A 27,971-nucleotide genomic window follows, 5' to 3' on the forward strand; every position below is an offset into this window, starting at 1 on the left:
TAAATTCTACCATTGATCTCACTCTTACCTTTAGCCTTGGCTCAGGTCTCTGGAAGTCCTGCTTAATCAGACACATACACACAGGAATGAAGAGCAGAGACTTATTTATTTTGCCTTGTACAAGAGCTTAAATACACAGAATGAGATGGGTGTTATTATTTTTTTTTTTTTTTCCAAAGGTTTTTATTGGTTTTCAGAATACATCATACAGAAGAATAATAACACATATATATATATATATATATATATATATATATATATATATATATATATATATATATATGTGTGTTATTATTCTTCTGTATGATGTATTCTGAAAACCAATAAAAACCTTTGGAAAAATAAAATAAAATAATAACACCCATCTCATTGCCTGTTCTATCTATATATATATATATATATATATGTGTTATTATTCTTCTGTATGATGTATTCTGAAAACCAATAAAAACCTTTGGAAAAATAAAATAAAATAATAACACCCATCTCATTGCCTGTTCTATATATATATATATATATATATATATATATATATATATATATATATATATATATATATATATATATATATATATAGAACAGGCAATCCATGTTGAGCAAGAATAATACAAACAAATTGGATATGGTTATACAGTAGATGTAGAATGGAACCTTAGGTCTAAATAAACAGTTTTAACAAGATGTTAAAATCTATGGGAGAGATTCCAAATGCAAATAAAATCGGATCGTTTAATTGTGTAGGTGTAGAGTTGTACTATGATCAACAGGTCTAAAGGTGGATTGCCCGATCGCGACAACAAAGAACGTGTCGAGGTAAGAAAAGATTGAGAAGGAGGTAAGGGGGCATGTGATAGATTTACACCTTCTATTCTGGAGATGCGTCTCCTTGTAGAGAGAAGGGTGGGGAGAGGGACCTATGTAAAAGAGAGACGGGATAAAGAACGAGTGAGAAAGGGTAAAGAGAGGGGAGGTTGTGTCTTTAGGCAAAAGAATCAGATAGGGGTTCAGGAGATCTGCCACTCGCCGTCTACGAATTAACACCCTTTTAGGGTGAACGGATGAGGTGTCGTGTGGTAGGAAACCCAGGGGGTGCTCTGTGCCAATTACGGGTATCTAAATATGCGAGGGTTAGTCAGGAGGGATTTTGAATCAGGTCGTGAAAGTCAGCAGTAGTCCGAAAGTGGATCCAAGGTGCCCATTTGGAGCTAAACTTCGTCGGAGTGTCAGCATGAATGTGGATCAGTTCTTCTATGTTTGCTATCTTGTCGACTCTACGGAGCCATTCTGCAATGGAAGGGATAGTAGGAGATTTCCAATAGATTGGGATACATTGCTTTGCTGCACTGATTAAGTGGAGTGTGAGAGATTTTCGGTAAGGCGTGCTAGAGTGGGCATCGTGATGTAACAAGAAAAGTGCTGGAGAGAAGGGTATTGTCGAGCTCGTAATTTTTTCAATGTTCCTATGTATTATCTGCCAGAAAGGACGTATGGCTGAGCAAAGCCACCACAGGTGTAGGAGGGTGCCACCCAGATTGTGACATCTCCAGCATGTATCCGGAGTCTCTGCATCCCAGGAGTGGATCAGAGCAGGAGTACGGTACCAGCGGCATTGTAGTTTATATCCATTTTCCTGTGTTGATACGTTCAGCGAACCTTTATAAATATGTAGGAAGATACGTTCCCATTCTTCCTGTGAAAAGGAAGAATCCAGGTCTTTCTCCCAAGCCCTGCAAGCCAACGAAGCGCCAGGATTGTAATTTTGAAATAGAAGTGAATGAGTCGAAGAAACGAGGTGAGTCAGGGGGGTCTGTGAGGTGCAGAGTTTCTCGAAGGGAGTCAGGGATCTAGTGCAGTCACTTTGTTTATTTGTGAATTGCAGGTAATGTCTAATTTGTTGGTAGGTCCACATGGGGATTGGGGGCATTTGTAAGTTTTCTGCGATTTGTCGTGCCGTGAGCAGTCTTCCTCTGTTGTAAAAGGAGTTAATGAGAATCGGATCGTTAGTCCAATGTTTAACAAGGAAGGATTCGTGCATGCCTGGCGGGAAGAGTGGGTTCTGTTTCAGTGGAGTCATTGGTCCAGGATTAGATGAAATTTCCTTTTGAGCGCATATAGTAGAGAAGCATTGTAAAGTTGGGGCTATTAATGGATGGGATTTAGTCGAAGCGAGCATGTGTGAGCGCTGTACCCATGGAAGATGTCGAAGAGGGGAGTCCACGAACGAAGCTTCTAGAGCAATCCAATCTTTGTAAGGTGAGTGGATGTTCCAGTCAATTATCCTCGTCATATGAGTGGCTTTGTAGTAGTTAGCGATGTCAGGGAGACCTATGCCACCTTTGGCTTTGGGTAGGGAGAGTTGGTGATAGCTAATTCTGGGTCTGTGCGAGTTCCACAAGTAATTCGTACATGCTCGTTTGTACGATTTAAAAAAGGCTATGGGGAGTTTAATCGGGACGGCTTGTAAAAGATATAGGATGCGAGGGAGGATGTTCATTTTGAGAATAGCAGCCCTACCGAACCACGAAAAGATTGGTTTGTTCCATAGTTTTAGGTCCAACACTATCTTATATAGGATGGGTAGGTAGTTTTCAGCGTACAGGTCGTCTAAATTTTTTGGGAGTTGTATGCCCAGATAGGTAATAGTCTCATTTGTCCATTGAAACGGGAAGTTAAGTTTACATTGTTCGGCCAATTCATGGGGTAAAGAGATATTGAGGGCATAGGATTTACTAAAGTTAATTTTTAGGTTGGACAAGGTATTAAATGAGCCAAATGCTTTTAAAAGGGATGGAATCGTTATAAGGGGATTGGTGAGAAATAGTAAGATGTCGTCAGCGTACGCTGCGATTTTGTATTCTTTTGGTTTAGATTTAATTCCAGTGATATCTGGGTTACTTCTAAGGCCGCGTACACACGCGGGGACTGTCTGCCGAAACTAAGTTCGTCAAACAGTCCGCTCAAACTTTTGAATGAATGAACACGCCCACACACGGCACTTTTTGAGTGGACAAATACGGCAAACTTTGTTCGTCGTACTAAGTCCGCGCAACTTTTGAAATGAACGGACTCGCCCACACACGAGGCAACAGTCCGCTCATTTCGAGCGCGTGTGCAGGTAGGCGGGGCCCGCGACGGAGACGTTGCGGGCTCCGCCGCCTGTAATGTACTTAAAGGCGAACCCCAACGCCGAAAAAAATCGGTGTGGGGGTCCCCCCAAAGTCCACAACAGACCCTTGTCCGAGCACGCTACCCGGCCGGCCAGGAAAGGGGGGCGAGCGAGCGCGCCCCCCCTCCCGAGCCGTACCAGGCCGCGTGCCCTCAACATGGGGGGTGCCTTGGGGAAGGGGGGGCCGCGCGGCCCCCCACCCCAAAGCACCTTGTCCCCATGTTGATGAGGACAAGGGCCTCTTCCTGACAACCCTGGCCGTTGGTTGTCGGGGTCTGCGGGCGGGGTGCTTATCGGAATCCGGGAGCCCCCTTTAATAAGGGGGCCCCCGGATACCGGCCCCCCACCCTATGTGAATGAGTATGGGGTACAATGTACCCCTACCCATTCACCTGTAAAATAAAAGTACCCAAAAAAAAAACCACAACACACGAGATAAAATATTTTATTGCACAGCTCCGGGGGTCTTCCGTCTTCGGGGGTCTTCTCGCCGGACTCCTCCGCTATCTTCTTGTAGCTCTTTTGCTAGCGGAGGAGTCCGGCTTTCTTCCTCCCCGCCGCCGGCCTCTTCTCCCGACTTCGGGGGTCTTGTCCCCCTCTTCGGTTCTTCTGCCGGGCCACCGCGCCTTCTTATAGCTCTTTTACAGGCGGTGGCCCGGTCTTCTGTCGCCGCCGCCTTCCGTTCTTCTGCCGGGCCACCGCGCCTTCTTATAGCTCTTTTAGGTCTTCTGTCGCCGCTGTCGCCGCTGTCGCCGCTGTCGCCTTCCGGTCGCTTTCCGTTCTTCTTCTTGTTCTTCTTCTTCTTCTCCAGGAGATGTTGACACGTCGCTCTCTCCGGCCGGAATGCCAGAGCCGCGCTGCGCGGCCACTTATATAGTGACAATGGGGCGGTGTCACATGGTATATGTCCCATGGGTTGGTCACATGGGTTGATGTCACATGGGGACTATGACATCGTAAGGGGACGGGGTCACCATGTGACCAACCCATGTGACATATACCATGTGACACCGCCCCATTGTCACTATATAAGTGGCCGCACAGCGCGGCTCTGGCATTCCGGCCGGAGAGAGTGACGTGTCAACATCTCCTGGAGAAGAAGAAGAAGAACAAGAAGAAGAACGGAAGGCGACCGGAAGGCGACATCGGCGACAGAAGACCGGGCCACCGCCTCTAAAAGAGCTATAAGAAGGCGCGGTGGCCCGGCAGAAGAACGGAAGGCGGCGGCGACAGAAGACCGGGCCACCGCCTGTAAAAGAGCTATAAGAAGGCGCGGTGGCCCGGCAGAAGAACCGAAGAGGGGGACAAGACCCCCGAAGTCGGGAGAAGAGGCCGGCGGCGGGGAGAAAGAAAGCCGGACTCCTCCGCTAGCAAAAGAGCTACAAGAAGATAGCGGAGGAGTCCGGCGAGAAGACCCCCGAAGACGGAAGACCCCCGGAGCTGTGCAATAAAATATTTTATCTCGTGTGTTGTGTTTTTTTTTTGGGTACTTTTATTTTACAGGTGAATGGGTAGGGGTACATTGTACCCCATACTCATTAACATAGGGTGGGGGGCCGGTATCCGGGGGCCCCCTTATTAAAGGGGGCTCCCGGATTCCGATAAGCCCCCCGCCCGCAGACCCCGACAACCAACGGCCAGGGTTGTCGGGAAGAGGCCCTTGTCCTCATCAACATGGGACCCCCACGCCGATTTTTTTCGGCGTTGGGGTTCCCCTTTAAGTACATTCCAGGCGGCGGAGCCCCACCTACCTGGAGACGCGCTCGAAATGAGCAGACTTTCCTCCGAGCGGGAACAGTTTGCTCATTTCGAAAGTGGCCTACACACGGGCGGACTGTCCGCTCAAACCAAGTTTCAGCGGACAGTTTTTCAGAATTTCCGAAAAACTTTGTTCGTCAAACTGTCCGCTGAAACTGTCCGCTGAAGCCCCACACACGAGCGGACTGTCCGCTGAAACACTGTTCAGCGGACAAAGTTGAGCGAACAGTCCGCCCGTGTGTACGCGGCCTTAAGCTATTTAAGAAGGGTTCCAAGGTGAGAATATATAGAATGGGGGACAGGGGACATCCCTGTCTGGTCCCGTTTCGTATGGAGAAGGCATTCGATAAGGTATTATTCACTCTGATTTTCGCTTTCGGGTTAATGTATAGGGCATCAATAAAGCGGAGAAAGCGAGGTCCTAATCCGATGGTTTTCAAAACACAGTGCATGTAATCCCATGCTACCCTATCGAATGCCTTCTCCGCGTCAAGGGAAAGGAAAAAACCTTTTTGTCCAGAGGTTTTGATTAAGTGATGTAAGTTAATGGCTTTAATCGTATTGTCCCGGGCCTCACGGCCAGGGACGAATCCGACTTGATCACCAGAGATCAGTGTAGGGATAAGAGGAAGAATTCTGTTAGCAAGAATTTTAGAGAAAAGTTTCAAATCAACATTAAGTAGTGAGATAGGTCTATAATTTTCAGCTTTGGTTGGGTCTTTGTCACCCTTCGGAATTACCACTATATGGGCTTCTAGCATATCCTGATGGAGGGTAGTAGTGTCTGAAATGGAGTTGAAGGCTCTACAGAAGGGATCTAAGAGAACATCCGAAAAGGTTTTGTAATAAACCGCAGGCAGTCCATCTGGGCCTGGGCTCTTTCCAGTTTTGGTCTGTTTAAGGGCGGTCTTCCATTCTAAAGGGGTAATCGGGGCCTCTAGAGAGGATATGATGTCTGGGTTTTGAATTTTGGGACAGAATTGGTGTAAAAATCCCTCCATCGTTCGTTGTCTGTGGAGTTTAGCTAAGGGGGATACGTCAGAGTTTTTAAGATTGTATAAATTAGAGTAGAAGCATTCGAATTCTTTGGCTATCTCTTCGTTCGATGTAAGTTTTTTACCTGTGGAAGTATGTAAGGAATGTACAATCGTCTTCGACCGTTTGGCTTTCAAGGCTTGGGCTAGAAGGTGACCACTTTTATTGCCGAACTGGTAAAAGAGTTTCTGAGAGAGCATATATTTTTTCCGGATAGATTTCCCCAATTCCTCACGAATGGAGGAACGAATTGCTTGTAAGTCGTGGAGGGTCTGCTCAGCCAGCGTACATTTGTGTGCTGTCTCTAACTTTCTAAGACGCGTGAAAAGATCGGATAGGCGACGTTTTCGTTCTCTATTGATCTCAGCAGAAATGGAAATGAGTTTCCCTCTGATAACAGTTTTGTGAGCTGCCCATTGAGTGACAGAAGAGGTATCTGGGGTAGTGTTTTCAGTGAAATAATCTGTGAGACATTGTTGGAGTTGAGAGGTGTGAATAGTGTCAGTCAAGATACTTGGATCCAATTTCCAGATATATGTGTGGTCATGAGTCTCAGGGAATGTCAGAGTGATTGAAATAGGGTGATGATCCGACAGGACCATAGGTTCTATAGTCGCATGTTTAAGATAGTATAGATCAGTCTGGGTTAAGAAAAGGTAGTCAAGTCTAGAGTATTTGTCGTGAGGGTTAGAATAGAAGGTGAAGTCTTTTTCGGTCGGATGAAGGGTTCTCCAAGTATCGTGAAGAAGTAGATCTTGTAGCGTCAGTCTAATTTGTTTTAGGGCCCTGTAAGGTAGAGTAGAGGAACCAGTCGATGTGTCAATCAGAGGATCTAGGGGGACATTAAAGTCGCCCCCTAGAATCAGCATACCTGATTGAAAAGTAGCCAGTTGATTCGATATTAATCTAAAGAAGGGGACTTGTGCCGAATTAGGGCTATATATATTTGCTAATGTAATCGGTTTGTCGTGTACTGAGCCCTTAAGAAAGATGTACCTACCATGATCATCGATCTTGGTATCAATAATTTTTAAGGGAGTCCGCTTGGATATGAGAATGGACACACCCTTCGTTTTAGAATTCGGAGTGGTGGAGTGATAACCCTGAGGGTAGTGTAAGTTGGAGAATTTAGGCGTGGCCTGAGAGCTAAAATGGGTTTCCTGAATAAAAATGATATCAGCTTTCATAGATTTCATATGGGCCAGAAGTTGAGATCTTTTTTCGGGCGTGTTAAGACCTTTCGCATTTAGAGATACGATCTTGAGAGATCTAAAATGTGGTGTGCGTATCGAGTGCTGGGAGGGCATGATGAGCGAAATCGTAAGTGACCAGCAGAGAAACAGACGGCGAGTAGCAGAAAACCTACGGGGTTGGGAAAGGGAATGCGAAGGGCAGGATACTAAACTACAGGAAAGAAAAAGAAAGAAAAAGGAAAGAAAGAGAAAGAGAGAAAGAAAAAAAAAAAAAAGAAGAAGAAGAAGAAGGGGGGAGGTGAGGGATCAGATACGACAATAGGAGGACTGTTCAAAGGTAAGTATATTGTAGATAGTATGTGACAAGAGAAAAAAAAAAAAAAGAAAAGGTGGGTTTTTGGGGTGTAAATACAACTGGGGTCCGGAAGTATTTATTAGAAACTTCCCGACAGTAAATAATACCAGTAAAGGTCAGGTGGATCTCATAGAGATTCCTGTGGTGGAGAGTGTTCGGTAACCCGACGAAGATGGGATATGCTCCATGTCCCTTGAGGTCAAGAAGGGAGAAGGAGGGGTATCAGTTCGTTTGTGGCGACAAAGATATCATGAGAAGAAATATACAAACATGGAAGAAAATGGAGATATTGTTATGTAAAGGTACGGGGATTGGGTAGATTCTACAGAGAGATCATGAAGAGAGACATTTCTGATCAGGAAGATGTACAATACAACTAGGAGGGATCGGATGTAAGTTCTTAATAACGTACTCTAGAAATTCAAACTAGAACATAAACATGAAAACCGAAGGCAATCTTTATAACTACTCTCGGAGCGAGTATTCAGGGTCTAGGAGCATACACACTGAGGTGCAAGTTAACTGTATATTCAATGAATGGAGTGGGATCGATTCTCCTCGCGAGGGTTGTCTCAGAGAGAACAAGTGTTCATAGCCAGATATTCAGTGAATATACAGTGTTATGCGGTATTGAAGCATAAATCGAACGAGAAGGTTATTAAGCAGACAACATTAAACGAAAAGCTATGTCAAACTGAACGGATACACTCAGCATGCATCTGGTTTATCAGACATACAGAGAACCAAGAAAACTTGAGAAAAAACAGAAAAACAATATACCAGTCATTAGAAAAGGAAAAGTAAGATAGCACTGTACCATCAAAAAGGGAAAATAAAAAATAAAAAATTAAAGCAGGAGATGATGTCAACGTCCAAGTGTAAGTTCACCAACTATTAGGGATCGCATCGTGGATATAGATATAGTCCAGCCAGACAGCTTACCTACAGGTTCGGCGTACGAAATCCAATGCAGTGTAGTAGGGTCTGTAGGTGGTGCGTTGAGGATGCAGGAGAACATTCGTGGTAAAAGACTCCAAACGAGTGTATCCGAGGTACATTCTAGGTCAGTAAACCGCGAAATTTCTCGTACCTCTATAGTGGTTGACGAATGAAAAAAGAAGTAGAACTCTTCATAACAGTATAGTTCTAGGTTTCTTGTGGGACCGCACTTAACTCGGTTAACCGGGAAAACAGAGAACAAGATTCGTGGAGTATTGTGTCAACGAGACGGATTTCCAGGAAGAAGAGACTTTACGATCTCCTAGGCTTTCGGTGGTCCGGTGAGGCTGTAGGGCTGAGATTGCGCACGTTGCCTTGAGCTCTCGGTGATGAGGCAGGGGGATGGCTCCTCCTGCGTCTGCCGATGTTAAAGTTGCCTGCCTCTGCAATGCCTTCCATAGAGTCAGCTCTCCGTAACACGGGGAGACGAAAATCACTGTACCAGTCAGGCACTTCAACGTGGGGCAAATTGAGAGTACTACAAAAATGATCAAGATCTTCAGGCACTCTGAGATTAACCGAGTGACCGTTATAGTTGACTGAGAGACAAAGCGGGAATTTCCATCTGTACGGAACAGCGCGGGCTCTCAAGAGATCCAGGACCGGTTTTAGCTCTCGTCTTCTCTGTAGAGTAATGGCCGACAGATCTTGGAAAAGTTTAATTTCAGCGCCTTGATGAAGCATCCGCCCTCCATTCCTCGCCCTCCGCATAATTTCTTCCTTAAGGATATAATCTGCTATGCAGCATATGACATCCCTAGGGGGATCAGCATCCCTTCCCCTGGGTCGTAGGGCTCGATGAATGCGCTCTAGGACAATAGGCGTATCGGGGGGCCTCTCTAAGAGGCCATTAAAGATGGCCGTGACAGAGCGGGCAAGCTGTGTAGGTTCCACGGACTCTGGAAGACCTCGTACTCGAACGTTGTGTCTTCTTCCACGGTTGTCAAGGTCTTCCAGGTGACGGTTAATGTCCCTGAAGTGGACCGCGTGGGATTCCGAGACTTGTTGCAATCGGCAAAGAGTAGTGTCATGGCGGGCTTGTGTGTCTTCTATGTCTTCCACCCTCAGGATCATCGACTGAAAGTCCGCGCGTAATTCGGAGACCGCAGCCGCGAGTGCTCCTTTGATATCCGCCGTCATAGCTTTCAAATCTGCAAGACTGAGCGATTGAGACGACGATGGATCCGTGGGTTGAGATTGTGGGCTCCGGCTTCTGGATCTGTTAGGCCCTCTGCCATGAGGTGAATCGTCGCGCGGTGCTGCGTGCGAGTCAGACGCCGCTCCTCTAGGCCGCGCACGGAATATCTCCGGTATGTGTTGGTTTATAAGGGCGTCTTGGCTCCTGGACGAACGGGAGGGTAAACCAGAAGGGTTTTGCGGTGTGCTCCCCATGTTTTTCGGCGAGATAGATACCCGATGAATAGATAGCTGGACCTCTGGGAGAGAGAGCTTAGAAGCGAGCGTCCATCTTCCTCAGGCACCAAGCCACGCCCCCCCGTTATTATTTTCCACCAAGAAGGTGTACATGTTTGGATGACAGTATTTCCCCTATAATAAGGGAGAAGACCTCCTTATTCATTTATTCATTTAACCAATCATAGATGTAGCGCCCTTGTCCATAGAACAGGGCCACAGACCGAGCCTCTTTCTGAGATTTGGTGGTTACAAGTTTTTCTTGCTAGAAAATTACTTAGGATCCCCAAACATTATATATTTTTTCTAACACCCTAGAGAATAAAATGCTGGTCATTTTTACTTTTTGTCACCCTGTATTTGCGCAGCAGTCTTACAAGTGCACTTTTTTTTGAAGAAAATTACTTTTTTTCAATAAAAAAAAATAAGAAAACAGTAAAGTTAACCCAATTTGTTTTTTATATTGTAAAAAATAATGTTACGCCGAGTAAATTGATGCCCAACATGTCACCCTTCAAAGTTGAGCCCGCTTGTGGAATGGCGAGAAACTTTTACCCTTAAAAATCTCCATAGGTGACGTTTAAAAAAGTCTACTGGTTGCATGTTTTGAGTTACAGAGGAGGTCTAGGGCTAGAATTATTGCTCTCACTCTACCGATCAGAGCAATACCTCACGTGTGTGGTTTGAACACAGTTTTCATATGGGGGCGCTGCTCACGTTTGCGTTCACTTCTGTACGCGAGCTTGGCTGGATGGGGCGCGTTAACATTTTTAATTTTTTTTACTTATTTTACTTTTTATTTTTGATTTTTGCACTGTTCTTTAAAAAAAAAAAAAAAGAAAGAAACTGTGTCACTTTTATTTCTATTACAAGGAATTTAAACATCCCTTGTAATAGAAAAAAAGCATGACAGGACCTCATATATGCGATCTGGGGTCAAAAAGACATCAGATCTCATATTTACACTAAGATGCAATAAATAGATAAAAAATGTCCCCTTAAGAGCATTGGGTGGAAGTGACGTTTTGACGTCGCTTCCACCCTGCAATAATATGGAGACGGGTGGGGGTCCATCTTCCCCTCACTCGTCTCCATGTCAGGCTAGGGAGAGGGCACTGGAGAGCAGCGGGATACAAGTAGTTTCACAGTGAATCCACCGCAGAGACCACTTTTATCTTGAAGTAGACAGCCCGCTAAAGAAAAGGTTACCAGGGTTATGGAAGCTAGCTGCTACCATAAGAACGGTATTCCTCTTCAAAGTACCGATGTAAAATTATGGTGGGTGGTCCGGAAGGGGTTAATGGAATGAAGTCAGGTGATCTGAACAGCCTCACCCTGGGCTACAGCTTGGGTGGATGGTGTATGAAGTGTTTCTGGCTGCTAGGCCCAAAGCCTGGGGCCTGTCCAGGAGGCTGCTGGCTGCTAGGCCTAACCAAGGCCTATCTGGGTGTTCAAGTTTATGCAGAGGAAAACCTGCCAAAGACGTGGTAATGATTCTAGAGGGATGGAGTTTGAAGGAAGCACCAGAGAGAGGACCCTTCATGAGCAGGAGCCTATGAAGTGGCTGGGACGACTTTAGAGCAAACTCATCCAAGGGAATCAGTGCATGAAGCAGTGAGTAAAGTTTAGTTGCTAGAGGAGACAGCTTGTCTTACAAAGTAAAGATGTGCTGGTTCAGCTTAAATGCTCCTATTCCTGTACTGCTGTCTGCCTTACTTCACCTATTTTTGTGTAAGGAGTCTGCCAATCTGCCTATTGCTGATAGTTACTAAGGGTGTCCTGTACCCTATTCCCCTTTCTTCCACATTTTTACTGTTTGAGAAATCAACTTCTCTATTGTTTAAAGCATAAAAGTAACTGGCGCCCAACTTCTTTCTTGTTCATCACCCACCATGCCCAAGAACCTGTACCTTGAGGATGTATGTCAGCCATCCCTATGCCCAGTAGTCACCATCTGGTCCTGGAAAGTCAGGGCAAGGGCTACATTCAGATGCACATATTAATTATTCATGACTTTTAGAATAGTCTTAGATATATTATATTGCACTTAGATATAATGCCACATCCGGTAATTAGAATAAAAGAATGGGTACCGTTAAGGCATTGATATCTAAACAACAAAAAGACGTTTGGAGATGTACTGAAAATATTGCAAAACATATATTTATTATACAAACATGGTTACTGAAGACTGAAACATTTATTGGAATGTTGTGGGGTGTTTAATTATTGCAAGTACATGCTCACCCAGAAGGACCCCATCTTCCCAAATGGGAGAATTTTTCGACCCAAGCACTTTGCCAACTGTAAGACATTTGGGGTTAACTATCTACTGTCTTATGAGTGGGAGTGCTTCTATGTTGGTAAAACGAAGTTACAATTTTGGAGGCGTGCATACAGACACATCAGAAGTATGCAAATCTCCAATCCAGACCTGCCACTCGGTCAGCATACAAAATTAATACATGGAGGAAAATATACAAAAAATACATTTATATGAATTAATTTTAGATCGCATCCACCCTGACCCAAGGGGAGGAACTGGAACAAAGTCCTTCTCCAAATTGAAATACTGTGGATCCATAATCTAAAAGCTACATGTTCATCAGGCCTGAAAGAAGCAAATTGTTTCAAACCCTTCTTAGAGGATTTTTCATCAGGGGGTATGGAGAAATGGAGCCTGACTCTGTGAACTCTGCAGTTATGTGTGTTGTGCTTTGTAAGCGACAGTGATCAATTGATGCTGCACTTGGGTGGGTTGGGCTGGGCTGGGCGAAGGGGCTAAACGCAGGTGTTAGCAGATGTCTGGGCTGATCCCGCTAACGCTACATTTTGTGGGAACACTAAACTACTGGGGACGCTAGTACAGATCTGATTAGATCAAAGCTATTGATCTTTTCAAACACTATACTAGTAAGGGAGGTGTATGGTGTGTGTGTGGGTATTAGCACTACTAGCACTAATCTTATTCTGGGTGAAATCTCTCAAAGCTCTTGAATTACCCAAGAGCATTGTCAGCGGTACTCAATTTTGATGGAATCTGCTTTAGTTTTGAAGGGCGTAAGCTCTGATGAGTATTCTGGCAGTTACGATTCCTCGCTCCACACATTGCATGCGCATCTTTTTCTTAGCTGTCAGCTAATTGCCAGCTCCTATCTCTCCACAGTTACTCAGCTGTTGATGATATCCTGCTCCCCAGTCCTGCCTACTTGAGCAGTCCAGTCCAGGGGATCTCTGCCTTCACCTTGGTCATCAACACAGAAATTATCTACTGTGATCCTGTTCAAGACTTGCTTTGCTGACATCCCTTCTTGCTCCTGCTTGCTGTTCTACTACGTTGATCCCTGACTTCTGGAATGGCTGACTATCCGTTCCGGTTATTGAACTTTGCCTATGTTTTGACTATGTTTGTTCTTTTTACTTTTATTATTAAGCAAGTGTGATTTAACTGTACTTCTGTCTTGGCCTGATTTCATGGTTTCTGACAGTAGGCGAAGGCCATGAATTCAGAAGATGCAGTGAATCCACTTGTTGATATTATTTTTTCCAGTTTGGATGAACTGGATCACCGCATGGATCAGTTTGCCATGGCATTACAAACGCTCCTGAGTCGCACGGCTCACCTGGAATCTCCCACTGTGGCTGCACCGGTACAACCTATGTTGCAGGCTGACCCTGCTGCTGCTCCAGTCTCTGCGCAGGCACCCACCTCAAGTATTACCTTTATAAGAGGTATGTCTGGTTTCGCTCTGCTTCCCCAGCGATTTGGGGGTTATCCAGTCCAATGCAGAGGGTTTCTCAACCAGGTTGAGCTATACTTTGGAATGTTGCCCCAGGCGTTTTCCCACGGACAGAAGCAAAGTAGATTTTGTGATATCTTTGCTTTCTGAGAGGGCCTTGGCCTGGACAAACCCTCTATGCAGGAGATGCAAAAACCTGTTGTCTTGAGCTACCCTGAGTTTGTGGCTTTGTTTAAAAGGGTATTTGATATTCCTGCACTCTCGGCTTCTGCTGCCAAGTGTCTCATGTCCATCGAACAGAGTACGAGAATTCCTCTCTGGGAATCTAGGATGGAAAAGGACCTGGGGGTCCTAGTAGATTATAGGCTCAGCAATGGCATGCAATGCCAAGATGCTGCTAACAAAGCAAACAGAATATTGGCATGCATTAAAAAGGGGATTAATTCCAGAGATAAAATTATAATTCTCCCGCTCTACAAGACTCTGGTCCAGCCGCACCTAGAGTATGCGGTCCAGCTCTGGGCACCAGTACTCAGGAAGGATGTACTGAAAATGGAGTGAGTACAAAGAAGGGCAACAAAGCTAATAAAGGGTCTGGAGGATATAAGTTATGAGGAAAGGTTGCGAGCATTGAACGTATTCTCTCTGGAGAAGAGACACTTGAGAGGGGATATGATTGCAATATACAAATACCATACTGGTGACCCTACAATATGGATAAAACTTTTTCGCGGAAGGGAGTTTAATAAGACTCGCGGCCACTCATTAAAATTAGAAGAAAAGAGGTTTAACCTTAAACTACGTTGAGGGTTCTTTACTGTAAAAGTGGCAAGGATGTGGAATTCCCTTCCACAGGTGGTGGTCTCCACGGGGGGACATCGATAGTTTCAAGAAACTATTAGATAAGCACCTTAACGACCGAAACATACAAGGATATACAATGTAATATTGACATATAATCACACACATAGGTTGGACTTGTGTCTTTTTTTCAACCTCACCTACTATGTAACTGTTGCCGACTACGCCATTGAATTCCGTACTCTGGCAGCAGAGGTTGCGTGGAACAATGATGCCCTTGTGGCTGCTTTTTCTCATGGTCTCTCGGATACCATCAAGGATGAGATAGCAGCCCGAGATATACCTACTGAGGTGGAGAAGTTGATCACGTTTGCCACCCTCCTTGACTCCAGACTCAGAGAAAGACTTTCTTTTAAGGAGCGCTTACGGAAGCCTTCTGTACGTTTGTCTCCGAGCTTTGCAGTCCCACCTGTGCCTCCCTCTCCTGCCATGCCTCCTGGTACCGAGTCGGTCAGTGAAGGTTAACCCATGCACTTGGGTTTCACGTGTCTCTCTGAGGATGAGAGAACGCTTATGAGGAGGGAGAGATTGTGCCTTTATTGTGGCCAGGAAGGTCACTTTTTGAAGTCTTGTCCTACCCATCCAGGGAACGCCCGAACCTTGAGTTCCTGTCACGGACAAACTTTAGGTGGCATTGTTTCATTCCCAGTTTCCCAGTTATCCAGAAGGATAAGCCCCTGGTTTCGGTCACCCTTTCTTGGGCTGAGTTGTCCATCGAGATACAGGCTCTAATCAACTCTGGGGCTGCAGGTCTGTTCATTGATTCTGCCTTTGTATCAAAGCACTCAATTCCTCTGCAGCTGAGTAACACTCCACTTGCCATTGATGCTCTTGATGGGAGACCTCTACAGCCTGCCCATGTGACTCATGAGTCAGTTCCATTGCCCGTGGCCGTAGCGGCTCTTCACCATGAGATAATCCAATTCCAAGTTATTTCCTCACCTACGTTTCAGCTGGTTATTGGTTATCCTTGGTCACAGAGGCGCAAACCCTCTTTTGATTGGCTCCGTGCTGAGGTCCTCTCCTGGTCACTACAATGCAGTGAGACATGCTTCCAGAAGGTAGCCAAGGTCCTATGCACCTCTTCACTCTTCTCCCTGTTGGAGGAGTACCGCAATTTTAGCGATGTCGTTGACAAAGGTCAAGCCGGTAGTTTGACTCCACATTGGCCATATGATTGTGCAATTAACATTTAACCTGGTGCCATACCCCCTCGTGGCCAGGTTTACCTTATGTCGGTCTTGGAGGATAAGGCCATGGAGGAGTATGTTGCAGACACACTTTCTTGAGGTTTCAGCCACAAACCCTTGTCTCCTGCTGGTGCTGGTTTCTTCTTTGGAAAGAAGAGTGGTGAAGACCTTGTATTGATTATAGGGGTCTCAATAGTTTCACGATTAAGAATGGCTATCCAATTCCGCTTACTGAATTATTTGACCACCTCAAGGGAGCAACGGTTTTCATGAAGCTTGATTTGAGAGGGGCATACAATCTCGTGAGGATTAGGGAATGAGTGGAAAACTGCGCTTATTAGCAGAACAGGCTATTATGAGTACCTCGTAATGCCGTTTGGCCTTTGTAACGCCCCGGAAGTTTTCCAGGAATTTATTAACAGTGTCCTCCGAGATCTGTTGCAGTTATGTGTGGTGGTTTATCTCGATGATATCCTCATATTTTCCCTGGAGAGCCACCACACAGATGTCTGTCGTGTGCTTCAAACAACTAAGAGAGTTGAGTTTGTGAACTCTATTATAAACTGGAGAAGTGCAAGTTCCATCGTGAACAGGTTAAATTCCTGGTTTATGTTATTTCCACTGCTGGTTTTTCGATGGACCCAGAGAAACTTTCGGTAGTTCTACAGTGGCCCTGACCCGTGGGTTTACATCCTCCGCAGCATTTCCTGGGCTTTGCCAAGTACTATTGGAAGTTTATTCCTAATGTCTCGTCTCTGGTCAAGCTCCTGACTGATATGACCAGAAAGGACAGTAACCCACAGAGTTGGTCTCCAGAGTCCAAGTATATTTTACAAGCCAAGGAGACATAGTGGCAACAGTGGGAAAGAGAAATGGATACCTGCTTCTCTAGTCCTAGAAGGACTAAAAAGCGATATATGATCAGACTTAAATGTAAAGTCACATATGTTCAGATGAGCACACATCTGATGGGGGAGCCTGAGTGTATTTTATAAGCACATGTATGAAGCATCCAAACAATTATTAAGAAAAGCGAATGGATATAGAAGCATAAAAGCACCACACTATCGATTCACCACCACGGATGGACTGCACTTTTATGAACTTTTACAATTTCACATATATTTAATGCTATTTTGTGGATTTATTTTAATATTTGCACAATTCTAACCCGTAAGGAGCTGATGCACTTTACAATTGGATTAAAGATCACATTTTAATATTGTATATTGGAGTAATTTTCATGAATAGAATTGCATTTATAATTAGTTTAACATTTATTTAGGGATACACAGCGTGGCACATTTTTACTTATCATTTCAGTTAGGTAAAACTGCTTTACCCGATCTCCTAGACATAAACAAGTCGTGCAGATGCAGCCCCACTGCAAGGGAGGACTTTTAGCTTTGATAAGCATTGTAGGAAGTTCTCATACCTGATTGTTTTAATGCTAACATTTGCATTTGGATAAGTTACTTGTCTGTTAAATTTGCTGTCACTATCTTTGTTGGATTTATACGATGGGCATTTATAACCGCTAAAAAAAACTTGAGAGCAACTATGTTATTAAGAATGCATGCATGACGGTTTAGCGTAACATGAGAGTTGCAACATTTTCATGGTTTTCTAATATTGTGGTGTAGAACTGTGGCAAATTACTATATCTCTCTGTTCCACTGCAGGAGTGTGCGAGTACAAATAGTGACACATTTGAAAACTGTAGTCAGAATATGGCAGTGACTGGTGTGATTTGAAGTAAGCAGAAATGTCTATTAATTAGTAGCAGTCAGAAATCTATCTCTTCACTTGTTGTGACCCTTCACAGCAATTGCAACATACAACAGTGTCAGCATTAGGTAATTGCTTAATTTAAATGTAGTGTCTCTCTTTATAATGAATACTGAAATAAATATGCACTTTGTACACATGGACTTGCTTTGATGTGCAAACAATCTCTGCATGGTGAAATTCATTAGAAGAACCACTTTCAAGAGTACTGAAAGAAAAATTAATAAGTATAGGAATAGAAAAGAATGTAGAAAAACCCCCTCCCCCACATGGTTTTTGAGCTCTTTACCCCCCTCACATTGCTTAGAACTCAACAGTTTGCAAATAATTACATGGTAGAATATTAAACTGAAATTAACATCTAATTCCGAATAGATCAGGAAGCATTTCTGAGAGCTCGAAGGCAGCCTGAATTTTTTTTCTCAAGGCCAGTTAAATATTCAGCCTCAGTGAAACTACATGCTGGGGCTTGCAGTTACAGTATCTCACAAAAGTGAGTACACCCCTCACATTTTTGTAAATATTTTGTTATATCTTTTCATGTGACAACACTGAAGAAATGACACTTTGCTACAATGTAAAGTAGTGAGTGCACAGCTTGTATAACAGTGTAAATTTTCTGTCCCCTCAAAATAACTCAACACACAGCCATTAATGTCTAAACTGCTGGCAACAAAAATGAGTACACCCCTAAGGGAAAATGTCCAATTAGGCCCAAAGTGTCAATATTTTGTGTGACCACCATTATTTTCCAGCACTGCCTTAACCCTCTTGGGCATGGAGTTCACCAGAGCTTCACAGGTTGCCACTGGAGTCCTCTTGGATGTGGATGTTAGAGAACTTGTGCTCCTTCACCTTCCACTTGGGGCTGTCCCACAGCTGTGCCCCCCCCCCCCACCACACTTACTGGAGTGCTGGGCTGTGGAGGGGGCGGAAGCAGCCAGATCAGGCTCTCAGTAGCTTGCTGAGAGGCTGAGCTGGGTGGCAGTCCAGGGATCTGGGCGGATACCGACACTATGGCTGTGATGACGCCTTGAGCCTGGACGGACTCTGTGATGTCAGCCCGTCAGAGTGGGGCCCGTTCTTTGCTGAAAACAGATCATAGGAGTGCAAAACAAACTAAACTTGTGATCCACAGGAGAAGTACAGCCAAACAAGCTTTGGTTGTACCTCTCCTTTAATGCAATGTGCAGGAACAGGCATTGTAAGTAGACCCATAATGTTGTATTCATACTAAAGCACTGAACTGGATTGTGTTTTTGAAACCTGACTAAGTTAAGCTTTAAATACTTTGCATATTGTCAGGAATATTTAAATATGTGAGGGAGGGAGTAGAGAAGGAAGGAAGTGTATTAATATGTTGAATTATTGCTTTAACCACGGCAAAATACTAAAACACTTAAAATGCATATAAAAGGCCATTTTATGTGCAACTATCTGCATTTCTACCCGTTCTGTTTATTAAACAGTGCCAGATTGGTAATCTGATTTATCTACTGCAGTTTAATACAGACAGGCCACTTGCCCTCAGTGTGCAATGGGACAGAAAAGGGACAGAAGGAGACCAAGAAGCTCATCTTTCTGTTCACTCACCTTGTCTGCACACTTTATAGTTGAACGAATACAGCATTCAGACATGTTTATATTTGCTGGGAGCTCAGCTTCCATGTTTAGCAGGTGTGGTTAAACCTGTATGCCATAAACATGGAGGATGCAATTGCAAATCTCTTGTTATAAAAATGCTAGGTACCTGGTGGTCATGCTCACTCTTTTTACTTTAATACTTAAAATCACTGATTTTGAACAGATATGAATATCCTTAAAGACCTTTAGTTTTGTCTGACTTTTTTGGAAAATTATTTTAGAAGAATGATTTACAATAACTGAAGCCCGTAGCTTACCATAACCGCCCATCAGAAAGCATTGTATTTCTCTCCTGATAGATTTACTTTAAAAGTTGGCATCAAACATTAGTACCAAATAGTTACTTAATTTACAATTACCATCAACGAGCCCTGTGAGAAAGACTTCAGATAATACAAGTGTGAAAAGAGTGTTCTTCAACATTAGCCAAAGCCAAGTACTGAAACTATAGTATTTCCAACCATCTGTTACTCTTATTTGTGATGGCCAGATTTTCTCAGTAGAAACAGCTTGAAGATTCCACAGACTAACAAACAGAAAACTCACCACTGGAGACCTTGCAAAGCCGTAAAAAAAATAAAATAAAAAATTATGTATATATCTTATGTTTACATATTATATATTTATATATATATTTTTTGTATATCTTTTCATGTGACAATGCTAAAGAAATTACACTTTGTTACAATGTAAAGTAGTGTGTGTACAGCTTGTATAACAGTGTAAATTTGCTGTCCCCTAAAAATAACTCAACACAGAGCCCTTAATGTCTAAACCCTAAGGCCCAGTCTCTGAAGGGAGGGGATCATTCTCTGCTTCTGTATGTACAATAATGGCAGCACTCATACATCTATTTCCCAAAGACAACCTCTGGATATGATGCTGAGCACGTGCACTCAACTTCTTTTGTTGACCACAGCAAAGCCTGTTCTGAGTGGAACCTGCCCTGTTAAACTGCTGTATGGTCTTGGTCACCATGCTGCAACTCAGTTTCAGGGTCTAGGCCATCTTTATGTAGAGCAAATTATTTTTTTCAGATCCTCAGAGAGTTATTTGCCATGAGGTGCCATGTTAAACTTCCAGTGACCAGTATGAGAGAGTGAGAGCGAGAACACCAAATTTAACACACCTACTCCCCATCCACATCTGAGACCTTGTAACACTAACGAGTCCCATGACGCCGGGGAGGGAAAATGGCTAATTGAGCCCAATTTGGACATTTTCACTTAGACGTTTGCTGACTTTTGTTGCCAGCGGTAGACATTAATGATTGTGTGTTGTTATTCTGAGGGGATAGCAAATTTACACTGTTCTACAAGCTCACTACTTTACATTGTAGCAAAGTGTGATTTCTTCAGTGTTGTCACATGAAAGATATAATAAAATATTTACAAAAATATGAGGGGTGTACTCACTTTTGTGAGATACTGTATGTGTGCATATATGTATATTTATACATTTGTATATATGTATATTTATACATTTATATATATGTGCGCACAAACGACTAGACTTTCCGGCAAACTATGTCCAACAGAATCAGTCCGTCGGACAATCCTATCATGTGTGGGCTAATCTTATGGTTTTTCTTGAAAAAAATCAGATGGACCTAGAAATAGACCATGTCCGATGGACTAAATTCTATTGGGAAAACTGTTTGTCTGAACCAAATACGACACAAGGGAAGCTATTGGCTACTGGCTATTGAACTTCCTTTTTTAGTCCTGTCTTACGCCATCACATTAAAAATGAATGGACTTAGTCTGTTCATGTGTCGCCAAGTCAGTTCATTCGGAAAATCCATCGGAACTCCGCCAAAAGTCCGTCAGGAAGACCGTCGGACCTAGCCTGCCGGAAAGTCCAGTCATACGTCTCTCGTCTGTTCCCTTGCTCACAATGTAAAGTGCCCCAGTAACCCTCACATGATTAAATGTGCTGCTATAGCAAGAAGGGTCTTCAGGCAATGATGACCCAAACCTAGGAAGCATTGTATTTGCCTAGAGACAGTTTGTCCCATTGGCCCACCAATGTAATTGTGTTTTACAGGGGGTTAAGAGCATGTCATATACAGCACATTGTACTGACATAAGTGTTCAGATGTATGTAATGTATCGCTTACAGAATCCCGCAAACCTCACACCATCAATGTACGGCGGCATTTTCTTCTCCCTCTACAATGTAAGGGTCATGCTTCCACAATGCCTCCTATATTGAAGGTCAGTGAAAGTGTGCCCCTTATATTGATGGTCATTGGTTTCATTATGTGACATTTTCCATGCTGTGCAGCCATCTCTAGCTGTCGACAGATGCCATCACTATATTTATAACAGCAAAGTTGTGTGGGACATAAAACCACTTAGGCTGGCCTACTATCTGGTTAATGTTCGTTATCCAGGACAAGTGCTCAGACATAGCGAAAAAACATTTCTGGCCCTGGGTTGGAGGATCAAGGTCACCAGAGGATCCTCCAGGGAGCACGTCTGACTCTATACAGAACTGAGACAAGTGGCATGCACACTAAAGAGCAAATCAGGAATAATAGATTTAAATGTAAAATTCATATTAATTAAACATCTTTTGTGTCATATTGCAAGCTGCCAACATTCATAATACTTTTTTTATTTTTGAAATGCCAGTAACCAGTTTGTTTAAGGAGTAACTTCCAAGCTCGTAGGGATGCTATGATGGAGGGTGCCAGAGGTTTGATGCGGGAAGTGTTGGCCGTGTGTGTCAGTAAGTAATCATACAAACTGGTGTTGGGGATTTGGCTTTCTTCAAGTTCCCGCCATCTTGTTAAGGGCGAATCAGGGAACCAATTCCTCAGTTGTGCTAGGATGGAGGCTATGTAATAATCATGAATCTGAACATTTCCCACCCCCCCGGCAGTTCTCGATGCTAAGGAGCTTTTAAAGGCCCACCTAGCTTTCTTCCCTTTCCATAGGAAGTTGTTTATGGTAGCTTGCACCTTGGTAAAGTATTGATTGGGGACAGGGATAGGAAGACATCTAAATAAATAGAGCAGTTGTGGCAGTATTATCATCTTTATTGCTGCTAATCTACTGGACCAGATAAGTTCCGTTTTATCTAGGGCTTGTAATTTAGACGGCAGAGATTTAAGAAAGGGAATGTAGTTGTTAGTGTATAAATCCCCAGTAGTGGAGGTCAAGGTGATTCCTAAGTACTCTATGCCTTTCTCGCTCCATTTGTAAGGAAACCGTGCACTGATTCTCGACTGCATACCACCGTCCACTCCCAGCCCCAATATATAAGATTTACTCTCATTAACTTTATAATAAGACAATGCTTAAATATTTTTAGAGTGTCATGTACCGAAGCCAGGGATTTTTCAGGGTCTGTGAGCATTAGTGTAATGTCATCTGCGAACAGACTAATCGTATGTTCAGATTTCTGGGCCTTAAACCCAGTAATATTGTTGGGATCTGATATAAACCGCTAGAGGTTCTAAGATTAAGTTAAAAATTAGTGGGGAGAGAGGACACCCCTGACGTGTCCCATTGGTTATAAGGAAGGGATTGGAAAGCACACCCGAAGTGTATACCGCGGCTGAGGGATTCGAGTATAAAGCCATTATGGCCGATAGAATCGTACCGGAGAAGCCAAATTTGCTCATAACTTTACTCATGTATCCCCAGTGAACCCTATCAAAGGCCTTCTCTGCATCCAATGCTAGGAGCAGAGAAGGCCCTTGTCCAGCACCAGCCAAATGAATGATGTTCGTCAGTCTCCTCGTAGCATCCGAGGTCTGACGTCCCTTCGTAAACCCAGTTTGGTCAGGGTGTATCAGGCAAGGTAAAATATCTATCAGCCGGTTTGCTATTAGTTTGGCATAAAGTTTCACATCCATGTTTAATAAAGATATGGGACGGAAATTGGCTGGTGTATCCGGCGTTTTCCCCGGCTTCGGCAAAGTCACTATGACAGCACTCAGCATTTCATGTGGGAAGGAGGAGGAGGCAGCAGCATTATTAAACACTTCAGTCAGATGAGGTAGCAGATGTAGTTTGAACATCTTGTAGTATTCCCCAGAGAAGCCGTCGGGGCCTGGGGATTTTGATCCGGGGAGTGAGTCTATTGTTTTGAGAGTTTCTTCTAATGTAAAAGGCGTATTGAGTCGTTCTAAGTGTTGTGGGGAAAGTGTGGGCAAAGATATCTGTTGTAGGAATTCATTGATTAGGGTGGATGTAGGCTGGATAGTATCAATGTCGTCCTTTAGGTTGTAAAGGGAACTGTAGTAATTGCTAAATGCGTTCGCAATGTCCTGAGGATGATGCATTTTTCTCTTGCTTTCAGGATGCAGAATGTATGGGATCTTTGATTTTAGTCTCTGTCCTTTGAGTTGGTGTGCGAGTAGTTTCCCTGCCCTGTTACCCTGTGTATAGTATGTCATCTTTAGTCTTTTTGTCTGTTTTTCAAAAGATTCCATTAGGAGGAGTCTCAGATCATGTCTCAGTCTATTTAGTTGTTCAGTCAGAGATTGGGATGTGTTCAGTTTATTTTTAGATTCTAGGTCACAGATCTTGTCTGTAATTTTGCGTATTCTCTGCTGCCACTGCCTCCTCGCCCTAGCCCCTAGTTTTATAAAAATACCCCTAATATAAGACTTATGGGCATTCCAAAGTACAAATTTATTAGGCATTGAGGGCCCATTGAGGGAAAAAAATTCTTTCAAGTGGTCCTCGATCTGTGCCTTGTGTTCTGGTAATTGCATAAGATAAGAGTTCGCCCTCCAAAGAGGGATAGATTCAAATGTAGATGAGTCTTTTAAAGATAGCGTAATTGACGCGTGGTCTGACCAAGTAATAGTGTTGATAGATGCAGACACTGCCTTAGATAGGGTGTGTTGATCGACCAAGAATAAGTCTATCCTTGTATACGTATGGTGAGGGGTGGAAAAAAACGTAAAGTCCCTTTCAGCGGCATGTAAGCATCTCCAAACGTCGAATATACCTTCTTTGTGCAATGTGCTGCACAGAGGAGTAGTCAGGCGTTTAGGTTTGGACGTTGTGTCAATGGACGGATCGGGTACTACATTGAAGTCACCACATAGTACTAGAGAGCCTCTTTTGTACTTTCGGGCCTTTTTCAGAATTTTGTGAAAGAAGCGAATTTGCCAGGAATTAGGGGCGTAGACATTTACAATGGTATATGTCGCTTGATTGATATCGCATATCAGAATCAAATAACGACCCTGGGTGTCTGCAATTTCCTTATGTAGAGTGAAAACAACAGAGTCTTTGACCGCTATCATAACGCCTTTTGTTTTAGAATTGCCATTCGCAAAGAAGGTGTGTGGGAAATTTTTATGTTTGCAGACTGGTGCGGCATTTTGACAAAAATGGGTTTCTTGGGCACAGAGGATGTCCGACCCATTAGATAATGCTTCTTTCCACATAGATTTCCTCTTCATGGGGTGGTTAAGCCCTTTAGTGTTGATAGACAAAAAATTAATGGCCATGGAGAGGGATGGTGGTGGAGATGTGTTTAGGTGCATTATACATGAAGAGAGGGCCAAAACATCCCCTCGAAGGTTCCAGTGGGAGTGAGATGGCTAATCCGTGATATAGGTACTCACAGTTAAGTCGGGGTTGAATCCACTGAATGGGCTGTGTTTCAGGCTGCTCGTGGTGACTTCTGCCCGTGCGATGAATGGGCGCTTCTGAGGTGAACTGCTGATCAAGAGAGTGCTGGTATGGCTCCGAAAGGAAAAACAAAAGTTGAATAAGGAGAAGAAAAAAAAAACAAAGAAAGTCCAGTTTTTACGAACATAACTGAGAAAAAGAGAACAAGTATTCATGGTAAAGTCCAATATAGGTCTAAGCCACCCCACAGAGGGTTAGGGGTGGTCCGTATGCAACTAAGTGCTGCTCAGGTGATTCGGGGTAAAAGTTCAGGCCTAGCGGTTGTCCCGCTTCCCCGTTAGGAGTAAATGATGACTCCGTCGGTGTGACAATCAAGTGTGTGAGCTGGCATTTTTTGGTGTCACTTTCTTCCAGTCGGGGCTGGGTAGTCGGCGGTTGGAGGCATCCACATTATTATCCCTAGTATCAGGAAGGATCCCCCATTCCTTTAGCAAGGCGATACCCTTATCCAAAGAGTCCACGACAAACGGCCGTTCCTGGTAAGTAATTGTGATTTTGGTGGGATAACCCCAACGATAGGGTATTTGATGGTTTCTTAAAACTTTTGTGATCGTATTCAAATTTCTCCGCTTTTGCAACATGTGCTGTGACAAATCAGCATAGAACTGCAGATGCTGGTGTTGGGGTGGGAGCTGTTCTTGTTTGCGGACGCATTGCATCAGCAGCTCTTTTGTATGGTAAAAGTGCATGCGGTGAATCACATCTCTAGGGATTTTTTCTGGGAGGTGTGTCGGTGTATCCTATCTATGGTCAGTTCAATGGCGGAGAGACCAGGTAGAAGGGAGGCAAAGAGGTCAGTGGCATAGGAGCGTAGGTCTGAGGTTTGGACTGACTCTGGGATACCTCTAATCTTGAGGTTGTTCCTCCTAGACCTGTCTTCGATGTCTGCCAGTTTGTCTCTTCCCCATGTCGATTCCCCCTTCTGCACCTCGTGGGCATCCACCAGGTCATTTATGGTGGATGCGAATTCCCCCATCTTGCCTTCTAGGTGATCCACTCTTTCTTCCACTACTTTTACTGCCTCACTGATTCTGTTCATACAGCCCATCATGTCCGCCTGAAGTGTGCTCCTCAGTGAGACTAACATGTCTTTCAGTACTGTGTCCAGTACAGGCTGATTTGTAGTGGGATAGTTTGTTATAGAATCATGGAGTTCCCTGGTGTCATCCTCAGAATCTACCACCGGGCTCAGCGTGGGGCTGCATCCAGTGCCATCCAGCTTTAGTTTGGCTTTAGCTGGGTTCCCCGAGGGAGAGGATGCTGGTGGGGAGGTCTGGTCACTGTAAGAGTCCTGATTTCTAGGGGATGAGGTGCTGGTGAGTTGTTTCAGCCTGTGTTTAGTGATCAATGAGGGTGGAGGGTCAGTGCCATCTTGCCTACCGTCATGTCGCGGCTGTAGGAAGAAATCCGTTAGCCGTTGTGGTTTTGACGAACCTTTTCGTTTGCCCATCATGCTCTATGGATGTGCCCCTCTTGAAACGCCAGGTGTAGGTGGTCAAAACGGGGTCCTGGTAGCCGCTTGTCGCCGTTGTATCCGCGGGGAAGCAGGAGCTCTGGAATCAGGCTTCCATTCGGTTCCGCTGCAGGCCACGCCCCAAGTGCTGTATTTTTTTAATACCCATTACAAAACAGACAGAATGTTAATATAGTATGCCTGTACTATTCTCTGCATAATTGTGAAACAAGAGTTTCACCTACAATGTAGATGTAGTAGCCTTCTGCCTCTTGTATGTACATATTTAAAAAGTCCAGATAATCCTTAATTGTAACTTCATATTGAGTCTGGCCTTCATGCTGAACAACCAGTAGAGTGTTTCAGGGGAGGCAGTCCAGTCCTGAACCTTTTATTTACAAGTTGGTTATTTGCATATTAGATTCAGGGTCTCTGTGTTTTGGGTCTTACTGAAATGTACATGCAGTCAGTCTGTTGGGAAGGTTCATCTTTCTATGTGTACTGAGGACCATTGTCAACAAAACAGAAAGTTAGGGAAAATACACCATGTTCCGATTATAACAAAAGTACAGGTGAAAACCATCTCAGTAGTTCATGAAGTATATGTCAGGGCTGGCTTAGCCCTTCCTTCTCTGGGCTGGCTGCTCAGTTGTCGGCTAATTGCCAGCTTTCATCTCTCTCCACAGCTTTACCTGATCCTGCTTGTCTGATCCGCCTACTTAAAGCTGTCCAGCTCACTTCATCTCTGCCTTCGCCTTGGTCACATCACAAGAAACCATCTCTTGCGGTTCTTTTTAAAGACTGGTTTGCTGACATCCCTTCTGGATCCTTATCCTGCTTACTGTTACTGTTGCTCCACTTGGATCCCTGACTTCTGGACTGGCTGATTACCCGATCTGGTTATTGAACTCTGGACTGGCTGACTACTCGATCCGTTTACTGGACGCTGGCTATGCTTTGACTACGCTTACTCTATTTACCTTTTTATTTTTATTTACAAGTGTACTGTAATTTAATTGTACTTCTGTCTCAGTCTGATTCATGGTTTCTGACAGTATAGAGAAATCTTGTCAGTGAGACACAGCAAAAAATACCCCCCGCACGTCCCGCCCCCCCACACACACTTTAAAAAAGGAAAGAAAGTCTTGTGTTTACAGATACCTAAAGTGTGAATTGCCATTGCTAACATTCCTTTGAAAATGCAAATTTTATGGCTCAATGTCATATTGCTGATGCTTGACTTCAATACTTTGAGTCACTATCCTGAATTAGCTATAGTAGATATTCTGACTTTTTAATGTGTGCTTGTTATATATAGTGTTTGCATATTTGGAAAAAAATATATACATATATAAATTTAAGAAATGTTCAACCACCCCCACCCTTTGCCCTAAAAGCAGAAGAAATTGTCTTGGGCAGACTTTACTTATATTAGTTGTGAAGGTACTTGTTTGGTGGATGGTTCCAAGCCTCTTGGAGAACCTATCACATTTCCTTTGGAGAGTTGGGCATCTTACTTGCTTTTGTCTCTGCATCTAATTCCAGACTGATAATGTTATTGAGATTACGGCTCTGTGGGAACCTTAAGCCACGTACACACCAACCAAATGTCGAGAGACAATGACTGGTTAAAAAAAATAGACGTACATGCTGGAAATCGGATCTGACTGACTCCTAATCAGCGCTTTCAGCCAATGGCAGACATCGCTGATCTAA

At 43.9% G+C, this 27,971-nt stretch overlaps 1 protein-coding gene across 1 annotated transcript in view; it reads left to right on the plus strand.

Annotated features, from left to right (window-relative positions):
• The window catches only part of IMMP2L (inner mitochondrial membrane peptidase subunit 2), a 1,432,488-nt gene that overhangs the window by 288,817 nt on the left and 1,115,700 nt on the right, over positions 1-27,971 (plus strand). The window lies entirely within an intron of this gene.

This window comes from Lithobates pipiens, unplaced genomic scaffold, assembly GCF_037356315.1.
Source record: "Lithobates pipiens isolate NorthernLeopardFrog02 unplaced genomic scaffold, aLitPip1_a1.2 Scaffold_8, whole genome shotgun sequence".
Lineage (NCBI taxonomy): Eukaryota > Metazoa > Chordata > Amphibia > Anura > Ranidae > Lithobates > Lithobates pipiens.